The sequence below is a fragment of the Marmota marmota genome, unplaced genomic scaffold, assembly GCF_001458135.2.
Source record: "Marmota marmota marmota unplaced genomic scaffold, marMar, whole genome shotgun sequence".
Lineage (NCBI taxonomy): Eukaryota > Metazoa > Chordata > Mammalia > Rodentia > Sciuridae > Marmota > Marmota marmota.
The window spans coordinates 30,233,900-30,246,855 of record NW_026000026.1 but is presented as its reverse complement, the minus strand read 5'-3'; positions in this window follow the sequence as shown (position 1 = coordinate 30,246,855).

Below are 12,956 nucleotides of genomic sequence, written 5' to 3'. Positions count from 1 at the left end.
CTGTAATTCTTTTTTTTTTTTTTGGTGGTAATGCTGAGGATCAAATCCAGGGCCCTGTGCATGTGAGGCAAGCATGCTACCAACTGAATTATAGCCCCAGCCCTCATTGTAATTCTTGTTCCTTATAGGTCAAATGTTCTGTCCTCCTGGAGAGTAAACATTTGTTAATTTGTAGGAATAAAGGTCTGGCCAGGATTTTTTTTTCTTTTCTTCAGGACTGAGGATTGAACCCAGGGGTGCTCTACACTGAGCTACATCCGCAGCCTTTTTTTTATTTTTTATTTTGAGACAGGGCCTCATTAAGTTGCTCAGGCTGGCCTTGACCTTTTGATCCTCCTGTCTTAGCCTCCTGGGTAGCTGGGAATGCAGGTGTCGCCACCACATCCAGTTTGGGAAGGTTTTAAGATGCCTACTTTTCTCTCATCCAGACCATGAGGGGTATTTCTCAGTTTCCCTATGGCAACCTGGTGGGATTCCTAGAAATGAAGCTGTGTTCATGTGGGTCTCCTTCCTCCTTAACTGTAGGTCCCTGACCAAGAATCTCACTCAGCCTCCTTCAAGTCACCAAAATGATAATTTAAATGCTCTTACCAGTTTGTTGATTCTAATGGCTTCTATTCCAGATAAACAAATCTCGAGGGCTATCTCTCTATGATGTCTATCCTCCAGAGCTCAAGATAATGGTTTGCCCTATGACCTCAATTCCAAGAAGAGTCAATTATCTTCAAGTGTCCAGCTTTTTCTTGTACAAATGGGTGTGGTAGTTTTTAAGCTCTTACTTAGAAGAGTCTGATGTTTGCTGTTTTCATAAAGTTGCTTGATGAATGAATAGTCGTTTACCAAGAAATAAGAAAACTCCATGTATATGCTCTTCAGGCCGAGTTCCAGTGGGTAGTGAGTGGGTTAGCTCCTGAGCCCTAACCCATTATTTCAGCCATGGGCCCTGTCTTCTGCCTCCTCTTATGTAAACACAGAAATGTTAATCAGCATGATAGAGTTGGATTAAACCAGGACTGGGGTTTTGCCAGGTGAGTGAGGGGCAGTGATTATAAAATCAAATCACAAAATTTAAGGTTGGGAAATAGGAGAATAGGGGAGGTGATATTCTAAGAACTGTTGAAGGTTCTGGTTTCTCTGCACAGATTATAGTAATAGTCTCTCTCTCTCTCTCTCTCTCTCTCTCTCTCTCTCTCTCTCTCAATGAATGTTTTTCTCCTTTATTTATATGAAGTGCTAAGAATCGAACCCAGTGGTGTGTCACACATGTTAGGCAAGTGTGTGACCGCTGAACTGCAGCCCCAGCCCCAGCCCCAGTAATAGCCTCTCTTAAATAAAATATTTACAAGTTTGAATGAAAATCAACAGCTATTTTTAAACCAAAGCCAAATGTTTTCTCTGATATTTGGATGCTAATTCACAGTAGGGGGGGGGCACTAGAGAAGAATAGCATTCATTACCTTAAATTAGGTAGAGGGAAGTGAAGGGAAGGGAGGGGATGTGGAGATAGAAAAGATAGTAGATTGAAGCAGGCATTATTACTTTATATACATATGTGACGGCATGACCAATATGATTCTGCAACATGTACATTCAGAAATATGAGAAATTATATCCCATTTATATATGATATATCAAAGTGCATAAATGCATTCTACTGTCATGTGTAACTGATTAAAGCAAACAAAAAATCAAGAGCTATTTTTGGGACCATCGTTAGGCAAGCCACTGTGTTAGATGATGTAACACAAAAAAGGCCATCTGTGTCATCCAGGGGAATTAGGCATGTAACTCAAGGAGATGAAGTATTCCACCTGCTGTTGGCTCCCCATACCCACCTGTGGATTCAATCAATCACTGATAGAAATATTTTTTTAAATATTGCATCTTTACTGAGCATGTTCAGACTTTTTTATTGTCTTTATTTCCTAAACAATACAGTATAACAGCTATTTACATACATTTATATTATATTACAATATTGCAATTATTATATTAGGTATTATAAATAACTTAGAGATGGTATAGACTCTACAGGAGATTGTGCATTGATTTTATACAAATACTATGCCATTTTACATAAGGGACTTGAGAATCCATGGACTTTGGTATGTGAGAGAGGTCCTGGAATGAGGAAACCAAGAGATGACTCTACTAAAAAAAGATGATTCTGAAATAAATCCAGACTCTTCCATTGACCATTCAAAAGTCTCCACAATGTGATGCTAAACCACTTTTTGTTTTAATCTCCTCTCCTCCCTCTAAACACACGCAGTGTGAATCCATTATCATTCCAGGGGCATACACGTTCCCTTCCTCCTTTCTCCGCACCTTTTGCATGCTGGTAATTTTCTCCTTAGAATGCCTGCTGGTGGGACCTCCTCCAATTAACTCATCCTCTTTAAGGCTGAGCTCAAAGGAGGAACCCAGGGAGCCTTCCTGGTGTCTTTAGCAGGAAGTCATCACCTCTCTTTTCAACGGTTCACACACCTACCACACACAGATACTGTGTCACCTCTTCCGACAGACAGCATGGGTACTTTCCTGTCTGCCTGTCTGTGTAGCAGTGTCCCTGCTCTTTATATAAAACAGTATGCAAAGCCCATGAAGGAAAGAGAAATGTGAAGAACAAGATGAGAACCAGATGGTTAAAATCAACCACTGCCTTGGGTTTTCTGGTTGCCATGGACACGAGTTTTTCTATTGTTGGTAACTCCTGTCTCCTGTCTCCGTGGTGAGCTCACACTTAGAGCCTAGAACCTTAGAAAGGCAGGAGAGAGGATTAAATGTGGTTCACTTAAAATTTGAATGAAGGGGTTAGAGCAGGTATGGCAACAAATGGAAAAGACTAAAACATACGGTTTTCCAATGTCTCACATCCCTCAACAAATACTACTGTGTGTGTGGGTGTGCACGTGTGCGTGTGCATGCGTGTGTGTGTGTGTGTGTGTGTGTGGAGGGAGTTGGGAATTGAACTCTGGGGTGTTCCAAAACTGAACCCTTTTTATTTTTTTTTATTTTGAGACAGGGTCTTGCCGAGTTTCCCAAGCTGACCTCTTGAGTAGCTGGGATCAGAAGTGTGCACCACTGTACATGGCTAAATACACCCTAGGTACATGTATGACTGCACATATGGTGTGACACTGCATCATGTCCAGCCATAGAAATGTAAAGTTGTGCTGCAGTTGTGTGCGATGAATCAAATACATTCTGCTATCATATATACCTAATTAAAGTAAATAAATAAAGTTTTTAAAAAAACATAAAATTCTGTTTTTTAGTTGCACCGACCACTTTTGAGTGCTCAACAGCCTGTGCAGCTAATGGTTGCCATATTGAACAGAACAGATACAGAATGTTTTCACCATTACAGGACTTTCCATAGGCTTGTGCTGTTAGAGAATAGATAATACTTTTTAAATTATTCAATCATGCTAATTATACAAACTAATGGATTTCACCATGGCATTTCTCAAAAGAAATACAAATGGCAGTAAATATATGAAAAAAATGTTCAATATCTAGCCATTAGAAAGTGGCAAATCAAAACCTCATTGAGATTCCATCTCACCCCAATCAGAATGGCCACTATTAAAATCAAAATAAAAAATGCTGGTGAAAATATGGAGAAAAAAAGAATGGATAATTCTTATCCTGTATAACTTGTTTCCAACATAAAATGACCGAGTTATCTCCATTTATTTTGTGAAGCTCTAATAGTTTTATGCCAAAACATGGTCAAGATGACTTCCCAAAAGTTAGAAATCGATTTCACTTATGAATAGATGCAGATATTCTGAATAAACCACCAGTACTTTCAAATTGAGATTCTCATTCAGGAACAGTCCAACACTGACAGTATGAAAGTGCAAGGATCTTTTAATACTTTTAATAATAATCCATTAATACAATTCACCCATCAGTAGAGAAAAGGAAAGAAAGATATGATTGTCTTCAAAGATGCAAAACAAGTATTTGATAAAACTAAAACTTCATTTCTGTATCCACTGAGATAAAAAGGACGTTTATTTAGTATGCTAAAGAATGGCCTCATCAGCAATATGGAAAGCAGTATGGAGATTCCCCGGAAAACTGGGAATGGAACCACCTTTTGACCCAACTATCCCACTCCTTGGTTCATACCCAAAGGACTTAAAAACAGCACACTACAGGGACATAGCCACATCAATGTTTATAGCAGCTCAGTTCACAATAGCTAAACTGTGGAACCAACCTAGATGCCCTTCAGTAGGTGAATGGATAATGAAAATGTGGCATATATACACCATGGAATACTACTCAGCATTAAAAGAGAATAAAATCATGGCATTTGCTGGTAAATGGATGAAGTTCGAGAATATAATGCTAGGGTAGTTAGCCAATCCCCAAAAACCAAATGCCGAATGTTTTCTCTGATATAAGGAGGATTTTTCATAGTGGGATTGGGAGGGAGAGCATGGGAAGATTAGACAAACTGTAGATAGGGCAGAGGGAAGGACGAGAAGGGAGGGGGCAAGGGGGTAAAAAAAAAAGATGGTGGAATGAGATGGACATCACTACCCTAAGTACATGTATGAAAAAGACATGAATGGTGTGAATATACTTCGTATACAGGCTGAGAGATGAAAAATTGTGCTCTACATATGTAATATGAATTGTAATGCATTCTGCTGTCACATATAACGAATGAAATTAAAAATTAAAAATAAATTAGAATAAAAAATAAAATAAAATAAGGGCTTATACAAAAAAAAAAAGAGGGCTGAGGATGTGGCTCAAGTGGTAGTGCGCTTGCCTGGTATGCGCGGGGCACTGGGTTCGATCCTCAGCACCACATAAAAATAAAATAAAGATGTTGTGTCCACCGAAAACTGAAAAATGAATATTAAAAAATTCTCTCTCTCTCTCTCTCTCTCTCTCTCTCTCTCTCTCTCTCTCTCTTCTCTCTTAAAAAAAAAGAAAGAAAAAAGAATGGCCTCATCAGGGGCTGGGTTTGTGGCTTGCCTCACATGTGTGAGGCACTGGCTTTGATTATCAACACCACATATAAGTAAGTGCATAAAATAAAGGTCCATCAGCAACTTAAAAAAAAAAAAGGAATGGTCTCATCAGATACCTTCATCTAAACCTTATTCTAAATAGCCAAATTCACATTTAATGACAAAGTAAGGAATAAGACTAATGCTTGCAATTATTTCTGTAATTTAATAATGTTCTAAAAATTCCAATATGCATTAATAAAAGAATAAAAGGTATAAATAAAGAAAAGGATGAGAGATAGTATATTAAAAATTTGGACACACATTTTGAAAATATAACCTCCCCAAAGTCCAAGAGATACAATGAGAGTTGTGGAGGAAACATACATAACTGGGCATGGTAGCTTGCCCTTGTAGTCCCAGTTATTTGGGAGGCTGAGGCAGGAGGATTACAAGTTCAAGGCAGCCTCAGAAATTTAGCAAGGCCCTAAGCAACTTAGTGAGAACTTGCCCAAAATTAAAAAAATTAAAAGGACTGGGGATGTGGTTCAGTGGCTAATCACCCCTGTGATCAATCCCTGGGTACCCCCCAAATTTAAAATAAAAAACCCCCACATATATGAACAGTAAAAAAAATAGCAATGACATTAAAACTTCCTATATACTATGATAACCATTAAAGAATAACCAATGTAGAAACCCTGCATCTAAATGTCATCTGTAATTACCATGTAGTTTGTAGAACTTTGAATGATTTTTTTAAAAAAAATTACTATGCCTATAATCCCAGCGACTCCAGAGGCTGAGACAGGAGGATCACAAGTTCAAGGCTAGCCTCAGCAACTTAGTGAGGTCCTGTCTCAAAATAAAAAATAAAAAGAGCTAAAGATGTAGCTCAGTGTTTCAGTGCCTCTGGGTTCAATCCCTGGTACCAAAGGAAAAATATTACTAAATTCTTTTCAAAATTTTATTCTATTAACATTTAACATGAGATCTACTCTCTTAGCAGAGAGTAGATAGATCATCGTATCATACGATGAACAGTGTTAACCAGGCACAATGTTGTACAGCTATCTCTAGAACTTATTCATCTAGCAGAACTGAAACATTATACTTGTGGAATGGCAACCCCCACCCCCTCACCACTCCCCGAACCCCCCCCCGCCTCAGCCCCTGGAAACCACCATTCTACTCTGTGCTTCTGTGGGTTTGACAACTTTAGACACCTCAGGGAAGTGACAGAATTTGTCACTATTGTTATTACTTCTTGTCTATGTGTTTCTTTTTTTTTTTAATTCATTAAAAAAAAATTTAAGAAGCAGGTTCTTGCTGCATTGGACAACTTCATGCACCTGAGAGAAGCAGAATCCTGCAGTATTTGTCCTTCTGTGACTGGCTTATTTCTCTTAATGTCTTTCAGCGTCTACCATGTTGTTGCATATGGCAGGATTTCCTTATTTTTAAAGGCTGAATAAAATTTCATTGTAAGTATATATCACCTTTTCTTTATGTCTTCAGTTATTGACCAACACTTAGATTGTTTCCACATCTGGGCTATGTGACAGAGATAAACCCATCATAAGTTGAAAATATTGTTAAGTCAAAAACGCATTGGATACATCTAACCTACCAAACGTCAGAGGTTGGCAACACAGAACACTGAATGGTATTGGTTGTGCCCTCATGATTGTATGGCTGACTGGGAGCTTCTGCCTGCATCAAGAGAGTATTGCACTGCCTATTGCCAGCCCAAGAAAAGATCAAAATTCATAGTATGGTATCTACTGAATGTGTATCTCTCTCACACCATTGTAAAGTTGATAATGTGTGAGTTAGAATTGTGATAAATAGGGGACTTGTGTGTGTGTGTGTATGTGTGTAGTCCCAACTTATCACAATTCTAACTCACTGTATAGTGTGTACATGCACGTGTGTGTTTGTGTGTACAAGAAGGAAATCTTGCTCTCTGCAATGATGTGGATGAACCCAAAGGACGTGATGCTAAGTGAAATATGCCAGACACAGGAAGACACATACTGTTGATCTCCCTTATATACAGATTCTTAGCCAGTTGGACATTTTGGGGGTAGGTACTAGGGATTGAATCAGGGTGCTCTTCCATGGAGCTACATCCCCAGCTCTTTTTATTTTTTATTTTGAGACAGGGCCTCACTAACTTGCTGAGGCTGGCCTTGAACTTGTGATCCTCCTACATCAGCTTCCGGAGCTGCTATCATTACGGACATGTGCCACTGCTCCAAGTGGTCATTACTTTTTAAATTAGCTCTCTACTCCTTTGTATCTCCTCCCTTCAGGACTCCCATAATGCGTATGTTCATCTACCTGAGGATGTCGCTTCAGTCCCTTAAGCTTTGTTCACTCTTTTTCACTTTTTCCCCTTCTTGTTCCTCTGATTGGGTAATTTCTGATAGACAGTCTTTCAGTTCACTGATCCTTTCCAGGGCTTCCAATTTTGCCACTTTGCTGTCATCCCTCCCATGATGTTGAGTGTGTCTTTAAAAAGTGTACATACATATTTTCAATCATGAACGTATATTATTTTTACAGCCAGGTAGTTGGTTATTTTCTGAAAGACATGACCAATGGAAGATAGTGGAACTTTTAAAATTTTAAAATGTGTTGTGAACAAAAAAGATACAGAAAGTAGGCTGCAAGACCCAAAGAATCCAGATATTCCTGGTTTTCTCCAGCTGTCAGGTAGCTCGTGCTTGCTCACAAATGGCATGGATCTCAGGAGGAGGCAGAAGAGGGCACCAGTCAAAGCAGATACCCCAGAAGGGACAAGTGAGCCCACTCCTCTGTGCCAGAAGCCACTTGTGAAATGTGCATGAACACACTCGGCATGAAGCCATTGGGTAGGAAAACTGGGTATCTGGGAACTCTCAGCAACATCCCTGCTGGTTGAAGACTGCCCAGTACATGTGACTTTCTATTCAGCTCTGCCACAGGTTCCACACAGCACCAGAGAAGGGTGTGGCTTGCCGAGATGCCAATCAACCTGTTTACTGCAAGGCACCATGAAGCAAGACTCCCTCGCTGAAACCTTATCCCTGCCTTGGTGTACTCTCTCTTAAATAAAGAACTGGAACCATTTTCTAGTCCTTTGGTTCCAACTCCTGTGTGGACTGGAGGATCTTTTTGAACCTATTTTTTGGCTCTATCTCTTATTTCTTTCCTAATTATTTCAGACTTTCTTTTTCTCAGGTAGCTTATCACCTTCTGAGCAGGAAACTACCCTGGCAGGGTGCTGGCTGCCCTGTGATACCTCTCTCCATCCATGCTAGATGCTCCTTTCTGCTTCTAAGCCAGCAGAGCATCCCGAGATGTGTTCTGACCTCCTGAAGCCTGGACTTGATTGTGGCCACAGACACCACTGAACTTCACGGAAGCTCTGAACCCCTGGAAAACAGTGAGGAGTGAGAAATCCTTCTTACCCTTTGGTGTTCTGGGAAACAAAGGGTGATTACTGCAAAGGACCCTTCTTCCCAATATGACTTAGATGAGACTCATGGATGTCCCCTTGTTTACCTAAACAAGGTCAGAGATGGGTCCTCCAAATTCTCATTCTTTTTTTTTTTAAATTTTTTTTAGTATTGATGGGCCTTTATTTTATTCATTTATTTATATGTAGTGCTGAGAATTGAACCTAGTGCCTCATACACGTGAGGCAAGCACTCTACCACTGAGCCACAACCCCAGCCCCAAATTCTCATTCTTTGTATCATAATTGATGCTCTGAGCTGCTACTCCCCACCACTGATCAGAATAAAATACTTGTTAATCAAAGTCTCCTTCCCTCAGGTCCCTGAACTTGGAACCACTCTCATCCTGAGTCAGTACAGAACTCGTCACCAGCCCCTCTTGAGAAAATGCTGGTCTTGGGGTAAAACATGCTCTAATCTACTTTCCAATCATGCTACACCATTCGTCCCACTTTCTAGTCTTGTTTACTCTACCCTGTAAAAGAAACCCTTTTTGCCAACCCTTGAGACACTTGAAGTTCTTGCAGTCAGAGTTCTCCCTATTGTTACTCCTTTTCCTCACCTTTTGCAATAATCTTTTTGAATAAACTATCTTTTTAAACTAAATCTAGATTTGCTTTTGTTTTTGTGGTTGACACCATATAAATAAAAAAGAAAACAAAGTAAAGGCAGAACCTCTGAATTCTCCTCCGGGGTAAGGGTGGGAGTCAATATGAACACCTACCTGCAAAAAGAAGTTCCCAAATTCGTTGCTTGGTTGAAAATAATAAGGCACCTCTCCAGGTGCAGTGGTGCACACCTGTAATCCCAGTGCCTCAGGTGGCTGAGGCAGGAGGATCACAGATTGGAGAGATTGAAATCTGAAATAAGAAGCATGTGTTGTGAAAAAAATGTCACTGAGAAAGATTATAAGGCACATGGGATAAAAAGAAGTTTCATTTTCTATCAACTTACAACTGGAAAAAATATTTTTATAGCACTTGAATTACATATGTAGAGAAAAAGGTATTCTAGAAGATTAACTTTATTTTTTGCAAAAATATGCATGGGATTTCCTCAATTTGCCAAGATTCTTGAAAGAATATCATGTGCGTGTGTGTGTGTGTGTGTGTGTGTGTGTGTGTGTGTGTGTGTGTCTTTTCCTTTCAACCCTGCGATTTCAAGCTCATGTTTTTCTGGTAAACAAAAGCAAAACTCTTTGATCTAATTTGACAATTCATGCAGAGCAGAGTTTCAGCTATATGAACGTTCCACCTGTAGGCAGAGTTTTAAAAGGCATAAAACTTTCTAACCATTAAGCAAAACACAGGGTGATAGTTATACTTATTAAGGATAATTATAGCATTTAAACTTAAGGGCATAAATTGGTCAAATGGGTAATTTAACTTGGCAGACATCAAAATTACATTTAAATACCAGAGAAAGGAGACAAAACACAGAAATGGTTACTGTATGGATTCAAAAACTTTTTGAACACCTTTGCAAAGGCTTAAAAATATTTCCTGTAATTTCTTATTTCCTTCCCTGCCATGAGTCAGGTTCATCTGAAATTGCATCTTTTTGAGAAATTAAGGACTTTGTTTCCATTCGAGTTTGGTGACAGGCAGTTATTATTGCCATCCCACTACGAGCACCTGAACTCCACAGCCACTTAGATTTAGTGTTACTAAATGAGCAAAGTTGGGAGGAAATTGAATGACTGAAACTAGTTCCTTATTTAAGCTATACAATCATTTCCCAAAACTGGTCAGTTAAAAGGTTTGGTATTTATCTTCTTAGTGGCCGATGTTCTCTTAAGGAAGCAAGCTCTAAGACTTCCCACAGCTGGTCCTCATGGTCCTCATATGTAACATGGGGAGTTTCCATTAAATATTTGTGTAGGACAAAGAGTTCCTAAACTCTCATGGGGGCCTTGACCCATAGTTGGCATATATTCATGGAAACTGGGCTGAGTATGGTGAAGCTCTTCTCTTCTGATATCACCTTGGTTAAAGTCTACTCTATTAAGTCTCTGATCTCAGCACAAGTGTCATTTGGTTGAGATTCTATATATAGCCATTTATTATATCAATCTAGGTTTCCCATTCATCTTTGAGCTCTATGAAGGGATCTGTGCCAGGTTTTGCTTACCTTGCCCCACTGTTACTTGTACAATGCTTGACTCAGAGTAGGTACTCAGTAAAGACTTGTGGCATGCTAAATAAATGGGAAGACAAGGGATTTCTAGAGGAAAAAAATCAACAAAGGAGGTCCATGGTGGTGCAAACACAGGAACAACTGGACTTGCTAAAAGGTTTTTTTTTTTTTTTTCTTTTAATGCTCTCACTTGGTGGCTGTGGTAGAAGGACTTTTCCTCAGCCCTTTCTCAGCCTCCTGACACTCAGCCTTCAAGGGTATTGATCTACAACATCCTAAAGATAGTCCAAGGAACTTATTGCCTATTTTTCCTATAAATTGGGACTAAATATAGAAACCAAGTTAAAATTAGGTTTTATATTTTTGAAAGATAATCTCATGGGTGGTAGACTGTACTTTTATCAGGAAGTTCCTAATTCTTTGGTTCATAATTCTTTTTTTCTTTTTTTTTGCAGCACTGGGGGTTGAACCTGGGGGGCACTTTACTACTGAGCTGCAGCCTCCCTTCTACCACCTTTTTTTTTTAAGACAGGGTCTCTCTAAGTTGCTGAGGCTTCCCTTGGACTTGTGATCTTCTGGACTCAGGGTCCTGAGTTGTGAGGATTACAGGTGGGCACCCCCACACCTGGCTGATTATCTCATTTTTCCCTTTTCTTTTTTTCTGATCATTGCTTAGAATGACATATGACTTTAAAAAGTTATTTTCACTGCTCTGTGGAGGTAGGTTTGGTGTGTGTGTGTGGAGGTGAGGGTGGACATTGAGGAAGCTGTGGTAGTCATTGACTAGAGGGTGGTGGTGGCAGAGGAGAAATGGATTTGAGATATTTGGGAGACAGAATTGACAACATTTTTGGTTGGGTTGGATGTGGGGGTGTAGGAAGAGGAAAGAGCTGGGGGAGAACAAGAGCTTCTGGCTTTAATAATGGGCTGATGGTGATGCTATTTCTTGAGATGACTGGGGACAGCCCAGATTTGAGTGTAAGGTGAAGAACCCAGTTTGCACACCAATTTGAATGCTGCTGGGGACATCTCCATGGAGGCATCAGGGCACCTGTGCTTTTGCATTTAAAGCCTGGGTGTGAGAAGGTCTATGACATGACGTTTGAGAGACATTAGCACAGATGACATTAAAACCATGGAGGCTATGAGATCATCCAGGAAAAGTGGGAAAATAAAAGAGAAGAGGTCCCAGCAGCCCATGAGAGCCACAGCTTGTGGAGGGGTGGCAGAGGAGAGAAGACCTGCAAAGGGGCCATAGATGGAGCAGCCAGTGAACTAGGCAGCAAACTGGGAGAATGTAGCCTGCAGGTGCCAGAAGGGAGGATGTTCTAGTGGTGAAAGGTCAACTGAATGACATGAGTCAGAGAAATGACCATGAGCATTGTCTTTGGCAGCATCGAGATGCAGTGAGCTTGCCAAGAGCAACTTCTCTGGACAGTGAGGCAGAAGCCAGACAGGGAGTCGGTCAAAAAGAGAACAAGAGGTGAGGAGGTGGGGACAATGTGTGAACAACACCTCCGAGAAGTTTTCCAGAGAAGAGGAACGGAGGATATTGTGTTCCTTCTTAGCAACTTGCATCTTCTCCCATAATATGAAAAAGATGAGTTAGTCGAACCAACTGGGCTTTGTTGTCATGTTTGGCTAGAAGATTGCAATGTTAAATTTGTGGCCCACCTGTTACAAGAGTTTAGGACTTTTTTATGTGCATTATTTAACTATGGCTCAATTTTATGTCCTTATTCTTCTTTTTCAACTCTATTTTTACTCTTGCATTTAACTAAGTCCATTTTGTTGATTTTTTCTGTAGTCTCTTAAGGTGCCTTAAATATTTCTTAAAGGAAGCTGAGCATATGAATCAATGATTCAATAGGCTCCAAAGTTTTTTTAAAGGCTTTGACAATTGTCTTTGTCAAAGACTGTTCCCCCTAAAATTAAGTGGATTTTGATTTGTTTTGATAGATGCTAACTAATCTAATTCTTTGTTCAAATTCCATTTGCTTCATTTTCCATTTATATCCACTTTGTCTTCATAAAGCCAAGCTCATTCCTGCTATGAGTGAAGTTGGTGGTGAGATGTGAGCTAGGTAGGGACCTGGCCTGTTTTGTCATTTGACTTGCACAAGCTCTACACATGCTCTGGCCCTCAGCCACTCCAGAGACACTCTGGGCTGAAGGCCAGCACTTCTCAAAGCTGATTGTGCATTTGCATAGCCTGAAAATCTGGTAAAAATGTAAATTCTGGTTCAGTAGGTCTGAAGTAGAGCCTGAAAGTCTCTCTCTCTCTCTCTCTCTCTCTCTCTCTCTCTCTATATATATATATATATATATATATATATATATA